The sequence below is a fragment of the Pan troglodytes genome, chromosome 8 (assembly GCF_028858775.2).
Source record: "Pan troglodytes isolate AG18354 chromosome 8, NHGRI_mPanTro3-v2.0_pri, whole genome shotgun sequence".
In the NCBI taxonomy this organism is placed as follows: domain Eukaryota; kingdom Metazoa; phylum Chordata; class Mammalia; order Primates; family Hominidae; genus Pan; species Pan troglodytes.
This window is the reverse complement of record NC_072406.2, coordinates 24,720,111-24,731,089: the sequence shown is the minus strand read 5'-3', so window position 1 is coordinate 24,731,089 and position 10,979 is coordinate 24,720,111.

The following is a 10,979-nucleotide window of genomic DNA, read 5'->3' as shown; positions in this document are numbered from 1 at the left end:
ACGCCCAGCCAGGCACACCATTTTCATCTGCCCCTTCCCTGGTGTCACTTCCATCACTCGATGAAGGTAGAATTGGCCAGGCTTCTCCAGGTGATGTTATTTTTCCTTTGTAATTAAATGTTTCAAGAAGAGGTACTCTGGAACTATATAAATATCTCAATTATAGTTAATCATATAACTAATGGATGTAATTAATACAGGTGTGGCCTTATGTGGTTTCCCATTTTATTCAATGGGTTGTAATGGGTTACGATCTATTTGTTATTATATTATTTACTTTATGCTCAAATTAGGCCAGATTTGGTCAGCGGGAGTCCCTTCAAGCTGACTTCTGTGTTATTTTGACCTGTCTCCATCGTTCTTTGAGCACTTCCTTACCTTCTGGCCCAAATATATGTTCCAGGCTCATCTTGTCATTTCCCTGCCCAGGCTCTGGAGTCAGCCATCTCTCTGAAGAGCTGTGATTCTTTTTATTTTAATTTTTAATTTAATTATATATTTATTCAGATACAGGGTCTTGTTCTGTTGCTCAGGCCGGAGTGCAGTGGTACAATCCCGGGCTCAAGCAATCCTTCTACCTCAGCCTCCCAAGTAGCTGGGACCGTAGGTGTACACCACCCTGCCCAACTAATTTCTTCATCTTTTATAGAGATGGAGTCTCACTGTATTGCCCTGCTGGTCTCAAACTCCTAGGTTCAAGTGATCCTCCTGTCTCGGCCTCCCAAATGCTGGGAGGACGGGTGTGAGCCACCACGCCTGGCCTCCCTGATTCTTTTTTAGTGGGGGTTGGAAATTCAGAAGTCAGTGTCTGGGTGCCGTTTGTGCTCGTGGATATTGGGTATCCCAGCCCTCAGCCCTGAGTGGACTGAGCTGGGGATACATACGCATGTACGTGCTTTACATCCATGCTTGCTTCTGTATCTATCAGTGTCCCACCTGTAGCTGGGACTGCAGGTGTGTGCCACCATGCCCAGCTAATTTTTCATTTTTTTGTTGTTTGTTTGTTTGTTTTGTGAAGACAGGGTTTCTCCATTTTGGCCAGACTGGTCTGGAACTTCTGAGTTCAAGCAATCCTCCCGTCTCAGCCTTCCAAAGTGCTGGGATGACAGGCGTGAGCAGCTGCGCCCTGGTGAGCTCATTTGTTCTTCTGGACATGCTGGGTCCCTCCCTTCGTCTGTGACTGGCCTCATCCCATGCTGCCTCCTCCCTGGGGACGCTGCCTTCCCCCTATTGCCCCCGGCTCTGAGACTCAGCACCAGGCCCCCTGCTGCCCAGTAGCTCTCCTCACCCCACCTGGACTTTGCCATGCCACACCGGGCCTCTGGACCCAGGACCCAGGCTTCCCTCACTTGGGCCCTGATGCCTTCCTCTGCAGAGGCCATCCTGCCCCACAGACCCCAGCCTTGCCCAGCCGTTGTTCAGGAAGCAAGAGGGATGTGGCCAATGAGGGCCTTCGATGGCACAGAACATTCTAGTCAGTGGTGCTGGTGGTGTTTGAATCTTCGAAACCCAAGATAGGGCCTGTAGTGGACTGGTCCCTCCACACCAAGGCATCTGCCTGGGGTCATCTGTGACCCTGTCTGTGCCTCTTAAAAAGGAAAAGCCATTGGCGGTGCCCAGGAAAGAAATGGGCCCTTTTCTCCTCCAGGGCTTCTACTTTGGCTTCAGGCCACGTTCCCGACCCTGGGTGGGTTAAACTTGAACGCTCCCACTGGTTTCGGGTCTGGTCAGGGGGTTTTCCACATCTTGCCTTGGTTACTCGAGTGTCTGGGGGCAGGCAGGCTGCCAGGGCCTCCCCTGAATCACTCGGCATCTGGGCCCCAGCCGGGTGTCGGCCTCAGTGGTGCGTGACGAGAGGCTGGGCTGCTTCTGGATTTCCCCTCAGACCCCTCCTGCGGGGCTTTCGGGACATGGCTTCTCTTGCCTGGAGGAGAAGGGGCTCCGGGAAGCCCTGGCATAGATCATTGGGGAGGTCCCCTGGGGCAGGGCCCATCTCCCACGAGGCTAGAGAAGCCTCCAGCTCAGCCTCCCTGGCTGGCCTGGGCTGCTTTGAAGCCTGAGCTCTTCACAGTCACAGTTTTATAGTCTTGACCTTAAGAAGTGTCCCTCAAAGCATCTAAGCTGTAGGCCCTGTGACCCTGTGCCAGCTCTGGCTCTGATGTCACATACGATGTAACTCCCAGGCTCCCAGTTCCCACAGTGGCAGGAAAGGACCGAGAACAAGGCCCCTGTGCAGGGGTCGGCTCAGCGTCGCAGCTGAGAGCGAGGCAGCCTGGGTCCATGTCGCAGCTCTGGCATTCATCTGCTATGGGATCTGGACGTTATCTACCTGCTCCGTGCCTCAGTTTCCTGCAGTAGAACCTACTCCACAGGCTCCATGTGGAGATGAAATAACCTAATACTGATATTCAAAGAGAGGGTCTTGAGAGCAGCACTTAGCTGTGTTCTGTTTCTCTCTTTATAAAATGCTGCCATCAAAGGCATCTGCCCTGTGTCCTGGAGAGCCCTCGACCTTCTCATCTTTCAAGGCCAAAGACTGTTCCCTAGCTCCTCTGCCTTGTTTAGCCAAGGTTTGAAAGCCTGGAAAAGATTTCAGAACATTTGGGTTTGGGGATCTTCTGTCTTTCGCTGGTTTGCCAGAGAGTGGCTTGGCTTTGGACACCACACACGGGTGTGTTCGCACGTTGGCAGCAGAGGAAGTGAAGGGCCTGCTGGCCTGGTCCTGGCTCTGTCTTCCAGGAGACGGGCCAGCTATGCCCTGTCCCCACTGGAGGGAAAAGAAGGCCAGGAAAGATTCGGGATTTGGGCCTTCAGGAGGCTGCTGGCTGAGGGGGAGAGTGATGGGAACTGGCTGCTGGAACAACCCCACCCCGCCCCTGCCAGTCTCCGAGGGGGCTTTTATCTGGGGGGCTCCAGCTGAGACCTAGGAGTCCCAGGCCTCCCACAGGTCGGGGATTCTGACCCCTCCTGCCGTCTCCTCCTATGTGTTGGAAAGCTAGGTGTGAAGCACTTGAACTTCTTGTGCATTTTTTTTCTTGTTCCCTCACCAGCTTTGTAAGGCCGACAATGAATGACAGACACCCTAGTTGATCAGGGACGGGGGGCACCCTTGTTCCCCTGGAGAAGCCGCCCACCTAGCCCCTGGCTCTGGAGACAGCTGCGTTCAGTTGCTCCTTGTAATGGAACTCTCCCTGGCACCAGCGGATGGCTCCCAGTGCCTTCCCTTATTCCAGCTTCCCAGAAAGTGCCTGCCACTCTTGTCACCACCTTTTCCTTCCCTTGGCTTCCTCCATCTCCACCCACTCCTGCCCTCTCAGCCCAGCCTCTTCCATCTCCACCCACCCCTGCCCTCAGCTTGGCCTCGTCCATCTGCACCCACCCATCCCCTCTCAGCTCGGCCTCTTCCATCTCTACCCACCCATCCCCTCTCAGCTCGGCCTCTTCCATCTCTACCCACCCATCTCCTCCCAGCTCAGCCTCTTCTATCTCCACCCACCCATCCCCTCCCAGCTCGGCCTCTTCCATCTGCACTCACCCCTGCCCTCCCAGCCTGGCCTCCTCCATCTGCACTCACCCCTGCCCTCCCAACCTGGCCTCTGCTCACCAGCCCGGCCCACTCCCTCTTCAGCCAGTTCTAGGGACCCAGAGGGCCATAGCTCTGCAAGTGTCACAGGGAAAGTATGTAATGTCCATCCTAAACAGATGCTTTGAAACTAAAAGGGACTGGGGGACACCAAGCATAACCAGGACTGCCCTGGCCAGTCTGTGGGTAGGCTGTGTGGTCACCCTGTTCAAGCCGGGAACATTTTGCCCTTTGTCTTAGCCCTGGCTGCTGGCTCTGCACTGGCCTGCCTTTTCCTTCTGGAATCACTAACTCCAAGGCATCCAGTCACTCAGCATAGGCCGGGCCCTGTCTTCTCTGACTGCTAGAGCTGGCTTGTCCAGGCTGGCCAGACTGATGGGTACAATTTCAGGAATTTTACAAGCCAGGTGTTAAACACAGCCATCATTTTAACATTAGGCAAATGTACAATCAAATAATAAGACAAAGGTAATAAGTACTCTAAATTCATGACTTCCTAATCATACCACTTTTTTTTTTTTTTTTTTTTTTTTTTGAGATGGAGTCTCTGTTTCCCAGATGGAGTGCAATGGCATGATCTCGGCTCACTGCAACCTCCACCTCCTGGGTTCAAACGATTCTCCTACCTCAGCTTCCTGAATAGCTGGGATTACAGACGTGCACCACCATGCCCGGCTAATTTTTCTGTATTTTTAGCAGAGACGGGGTGTTTCACCATGTTGGTCAGGCTGGTCTTAAACTCCTGACCTCAAGTGATCTGCCTGCCCTGGCCTCCCGAAGTGTTGGGATTATAGGCATGAGCCACCGTGCCTGGCCCATATCACTATTTTCTATACTTTGGATGTTATGTGTGTCCACTGTGTCTGTGTGGAGGGAGACCACCACGTGATGGTTTGCTCGTGCGTGTCTCTTCCTGACTCTGAGCTCGACACCGTCAGGTTGATAGCTGGAAATGGGCCACGGTGTGAATATTTACACCATTGCAATTGGCAAATGCTGTAAATCAAGGCTTGACTTATGGTTCTGTTGATTATTCTTCACAGTGATGTTAGTAATACAGATTAAACTCAACAGTGCATGTACCTGTAGCCATTCCATTGTGAATAACACAAAAAGTGGAGGAAATATTTTTCTCGCATTTGGAAATTATTCTGTGATTCAGCAAAGAAGTTGTTCATGTCATTAACAAGTTCAGAAATACATGCTGCCAAAGCCAAAAAGAGGCTTCAGTTTAATAAAAATAATTAACACGAAGGTGAGAAATGGTTTACCAGCTGTTCACTTACTGGATTTAAGGATACTTGGGGAAAGAGCAGAGTAAGATGCAACTCTGTCAAATCATGGCTGAATATGTTTGGCAAAAAATCAATAAAAATTCTGTGAGCATCAATCTGTTATGTGAAATTGAATTTTTAACATTATTTGTAAATTGTGTGCTCTGTATCCTTTGTATCATTAGAATTTATAAATTTATAAGTAAACATGTTTCTTTGGAGAGCCAGCTGCTGAACAGTTACCAGCACACTGCTGCCCACCTCCTTTGCCTGGGCTGGGTTGGTGCCTCTCTTTGCTGCTCCCACAGAAACCTGTCCAGAACTCTAGTGTGACACTGCTTCGTGTGTCTCACTTACTGAACTTATTGAGGACACAGTGACCTTTGTGGCTCCAGCACTTAACATGATGCCTGGCACATACTAGGTGCCCTCCCCAAACTGAGCGAATGAAGGGGTTGAACAGCTGAGGGGGTGAGGACTGGATCATGCTCTCCCCATGGCATTGCTGCTTCCTGGAGAGGTTACTGCATTTCCTGGTCCCTCTGCGGTGGGTGTGGCTGTGTGGTGAGTGAGACGTGGAAGGGTGATGCCAGCCAGCTTCAGGCCTGCCCTCCGGTGAATCCATGAGACCCTCCAAATCCCTCTCCTTCCCTACAGCCTCTGGGAGCATCAGAGGCCACGTGTTCCTGCTAGTGTAGCTACAGGGTAGAAAAAGGATGCCTGGCCCACGAAGTGTGAGTAAAATAAGCTTATTTTGTTAAGCCGCTGAGATCACAGGCTCTGTTTGTTACCACTGCATAGCCTCATCCATCCTGACTAATCCAATGATGCTGAAGCCCAGCAATGGAGGTGACTTGGGCCAGGCTGTACCTTCCGTTAAGTGGCAGGCCCAACCCAGAGCCCATCTTCATTGTCATTCTACCTCCTACCTCTGCCCATTTCCTCCCTCCTAAACACTTTTTTGGAAATACAGAAGCAAGTGTGAATGTGAGGTGGGTTTTGTTCTAAGCCCTATTTCAGACAATACCTGGTTAGGACCCACGCATGGTGATGCCTCCAACGGCAGCCAACCCAGGAAGCACACTCGCCACACAGCCTGTCATTAGAGGATCAGCCGGGGCGGCTGACGTCTGGGATTCAGTCTCCCATTAAGTGTTATTAGCCTTAGCCTCGGTGAGGTTTCACCCACAAACAGCCTCCCTGGCCTTGTCATTCACCACTTCCTTTGCTTTATCTAGACCAGATCTGGTACTTGGGCGGATGGAAAACCAGCTTTGGACATGACACTCTCTCGGGTCCCAAATGCCAAGCAGGACAAACGGCTCCTTATTCTCAGCTGAAAAAAACCTCAGCTTAGTTGTATGAACGTTTAAATGTGGATTACGAGTTGGGCATTAGGCTGTTTACTGTAGTACAGTACATATAGTGTAGCCTAGTATAGGGCAATATGTGTAGCATAATTATAGTACAGTATAAGTCTAATACATGTCCAGTATCATGTCATAGATCAGTACAATATGCATAATATTCATGGTACAATATGGTGGTACAGTATAATAAGCTTAATTCGCATAGTCTTCTCTGCCTTGTTCCTTCCTCTCCTGAAAGCCTGGCTACCTTCCCTTTGATTGCAAACGGGGAGGCTGAAACCATCAGGTTGGAGTCACAGAGGCCAGATCAGAGCTGTGACTTGGGTGAGCTGGCACATTCCTAACTCCTGATTACCTGGTGATGACACTGGCCTTCAACTTCCTTGGCCCCACCCAGTCTCTCCTGGGCAGGGATTCCATCCATGACTTCTGCTTGACCCTGAAGCACCATTCTTGGCTTTGCTTTCTGTCTTTACCACGAGAGTAGGCAAGCTCCTCCAGAGAAGAGTCTTGCTTCGTGTTTTGCTTTTGTTATACTGTATCTCCGGCATCTAGGATGGTGCCCGAGTATTTGTTGAATGACTGCTAGACTGCGAGGCCTGTGTGGGCAGGGTGCCCCCACTCGTGGCACAGTGCTCTATACAGGGACTTTAGAGACTGACAGTGCCACGTGGGTAGCCCCCCGCTTCCTCACGCCTCTGACTCCTGACTGGCTCTAGGTCTCTGCACAGGCTGTGCTCTCTGCCTAGAATATTCCCCTTGGCGTCCTTCCAGCCTTCCCTGACCACTGCCCCGTACTTGGTCTCCCAGCCCCATGTCTCCCCTGTCACGGTGCTGCCACGCCTTCTTGCAAGTAGCTTGATCACTTGTCTGTCCTCTCCCCTCCCCTGGACTGCGAGCCTGGGGAGTGTGGGGCTGTGTCTGTCCTGCTCACCACTGTATCCTCAGGATGGCCTTGGACACACATAACAGGCACCACATGCTAGAAGGACAAACAAAGGAATAGCTGGCCACATCCAGATGTGGCCTTGTGAGCTACTCGAGGGACACCCGGAGGTCACGTACGGGGGTGCAGGAAGTGTGGCCTGGCTCCGTGTGAGGTGGAAGCTGCTCCGGTCATCGGTGGTCATGCTCACGACTAAGAAAGTGGCTTGGGCCTACTATTCTCTCATCTGAGCTGGACTCTCTGCTTCCTAATTGTGACATATGCTCACGGTGACGCTTCTGAGCCACTCTTGTTTATCAGTGTTCACACAGTGATTCACTTTAAGAGCTACTTATTAAACACCTACTATGTGCCAGATGCCATGCTAGGTACTGGGGGTGCAGAGATTAGCACAGTGGGGCCCCACCTCCAGGAGGTCACAGCCCCATGCCTGTGCTGCGCCTGAGCGTGCATCTCCTCCTGTGCACCTCGGGGGAGCGCGCTGGGTTCTGTTTGCCAGCCCAGTGCATTGAGATCCCACCTTCCTGGAGCCCACCCCAGAGTTTCTGATCCATCAGGCGTGAGGCGAGTCTGATCATGTGTGTGTCTCTCAGATTCCCCATTGCATGCTCTGCCGTCAGGGGCCTGCAGTCAGAAGCCCTGCCCTAGACTGTGCTAGGCTGGCAGTTTTCACCAGTCCTGCACATCCACGACCTAATCATTTAGTCTTTCAGCCTCCCTCTCCTTGGTAACTTCAGTGCACACAGCAGGGGAGAGTCGGCGTTGTGTCTCGGGCCCAGGTCTTCCTGTTGGACGCTGCCCTCTCCTAGCGGCACCGGGTGGTACAGGAACAGTTTCCGGTGCCATCAGAGTTCTAGGAGAGCTGTGGGGCCCTGCCAAGGGAAGCTGTGGGGAATTGGTGGAGGCTTCCCGGAGAAAGGCTAGAGGAGGCCATGTCTGGGAGGCAGTGTGGCGGGTTGCCTTTCCGTTCTGGAAGGAGCACTGGCTTGGCAGGATGGGCGGAGGCAGAGCGGCTCGTGGGCAGGGCCCCAGGCCCCTACCTAGAAGGCAGAGGAGGGGCAGGTGGCGCTCCCTACTGGGCGGTCCTCCTCTCCCTCGGCGGCTGGGACTTGGGCCTGGGTCATCCCACCTCTGCGCAGGCCCCAGCGGGAGGTCAGGGCAGCCTTGGCCTGAGGGTGCTGTGCGTGATGGCCAGGCTGGGGCCTGTGGCCCTGCAGTTTACACAATCACCTCCTCTGTGCCAGCCCAGGTGGCCGTGGGACTCTGGGCCTCATAGTTTCCAGTGTCCCTGGACTGGGCCGGGCTGGTCCGGGTTCAGTACTGTCTCATCAGAAGAGGCTGGGAGGGAGGCACAGGGAGGGCCTGGCTCTAAGAAGAGCTCCGTATTTCCACGGGCAAGGAAGGGAACGTGGAAAAACCTGCGCTGGGGTGGGCGGCTTCCTCCCGTGTTGTCTCTGAGCAGGAAGCCAGGCCTGCCCAGCCCCGGGGAAGGAAAATAAACTCTGGACACATATTTGTAGAAAGTGGGAAAGCCCTGTTTCTCAGGGGGTGGTGAAATGTATATGTAAAACTGGCTGCTCTGCTGAAGTCCCCACTGACTATCAGGGAGGGGCCCACGATGCAGGGTGGCTGGGGCTGCCTCTCCCTGGTCGGGGCTGCCTGTTCCTGGTGGGGGCTGGTTGTCTCTGGTAGGAGCTGGTTGGTTGTTCCTGGTCAGGGCTGGTTGGTTGTGCCTGGTTGGAGCTGGTTGGTTGTGCCTGGCTGGGGCTGGCTGGTTGTGCCTGGTTGGAGCTGATAGGTTGTGCCTGGTTGGAGCTGATAGGTTGTCTGTGGTCGGGGCTGGCTGGTTGTGCCTGGCTGGGGCTGATTGTTTGTACCTGGCGGGGCTGGTTGGTTGTCCCTTGTCGGGGCTGGTTGGTTGTCCCTGGTCAGGGCTGGTTGTTTGTCCCTGGTCGGGGCTGGTTGTTTGTCCCTGGCTGGGGCTGGTTGGTTGTCCCTGGTCAGGGCTGGTTGGTTATGCCTGGTCGGAGCTGGTTGGTTGTTCGGTCCCTGGTCAGGGCTGGTTGGTTGTCCCTGGTCGGGGCTGGTTGGTTGTCCCTGGTCGGGGCTGGTTGTCTGTCCCTGGCTGGGCTGGTTGTTTGTCCCTGGTCGGGGCTGGTTGTTTGTCCCTGGCTGGGGCTGGTTGTTTGTCCCTGGCTGGGGCTGGTTGTTTGTCCCTGGCTGGGGCTGGTTGTTTGTCCCTGGTCGGGGCTGGTTGTTTGTCCCTGGCTGGGGCTGGTTGTTTGTCCCTGGTCGGGGCTGGTTGTTTGTCCCTGGCTGGGGCTGGTTGTTTGTCCCTGGCTGGGGCTGGTTGGTTGTGCCTGGTCGGGGCTGGTTGGTTGTGCCTGGTCGGGGCTCGTTGGTTGTCCCTGGTCAGGGCTGGTTGTTTGTCCCTGGTCAGGGCTGGTTGGTTGTCCCTGGCTGGAGCTGGTTGGTTGTCCTTCCTGGGGCTGGTGAGTTGTCTCTGGCTGGGGCTGGTTGGTTGTCCCTGGCTGGAGCGTGTTGGTTGTGCCTGGTCGGGGCTGATTGGTTGTCCCTGGCTGGAGCTGGTTGGTTGTCCCTGGTTGGGGCTGGTTTGTTGTCCCTGGTCAGGGCTGGTTGGTTGTCCCTGGCTGGAGCTGGTTGGTTGTCGCCAGTCAGGACTGGCTGGTTGTCCCTGGCTGGGGCTGCCAGGCCCATGGGCTTTCACTCCTGCGTCTGGTCTTGCTCCCGAGTTCCCAGGGCCATGTAGGAATTCCCTGCGGTGATGATGGGGATGAGGAAGGTGTAAGCCAGGCACACGCCAAGCACCTGACATTTGCATTGCTGAGGCCGGTCCTTGAGGACAGTCTCTCTCCCTAGCCCTGGCCCTGCCTCTGCGCGTCATGGGGAGGGGAGACCATGTTCTTATGAATGGCTCTTTCCATCCCAGGCAGTCTGAGTGCTCTACAGTTCCCCGGACTGAGTCGAAATCTCTCTACCTGTCCTCTCTGTGGCCACACAGAATGATCTAGTGTAATGGCCCCTCAGCCTTTGGAACCTCCCAGCTGTCTGTACTTCCTGAGTCAGTGTGCTCTGTGCTTTCCACCGGCTCTGGGCTCCTCTGGAAGCTGCAGGCTTCAATGTGGAATTGAAAATCCAGCAGGGTACACTGACAGCAAAATGTACCTTTGAAACCAGGAGGATCTGGTTTTTAGAAACAGCAAGCAGTCCCTTGGAATCAAAACTGTATGAGGTGGACGATTGAGCTGACAAAAAAACAAAAATCTGGTTTAAAAGGAAAACTTGAGTGATTTTAAAAACCCAGCCTAGTCGGGCACGGTGGCTCACCCCTGTAATCTCAGCACTTTGGGAGGCCAAGGATCACGAGGTCAGGAGATTGAGACCATCCTGGCTAACAAGGTGAACCCCGTCTCTACTAAAAATACAAAAATTAGCCGGGCGTGGTGGCGGGCGCCTGTAGTCCCAGCTACTCCGGAGACTGAGGCAGGAGAATGGCGTGAACCCGGGAGGCGGAGCTTGCAATGAGCAGAGATCGCGCCACTGCACTCCAGCCTGGGCGACAGAGCAAGACTCCATCTCAAAAAAAAAAAAAAAAACAAAAAAAAAAAAGAACAAAAACCTGGCCTAAACCGGCACTGAAAGTAGTTATTTCTAGAGAAATTTACAAAAGATAATCGAAATGATAGCAAGGTTACTAGACAAAGTGTGGGGCCTCCCAAGGCAAGGAGACCTCAGTTCCTTGACAGCCGGCACACCCAATAAAACAGAGACAAAAATGTCAGCAG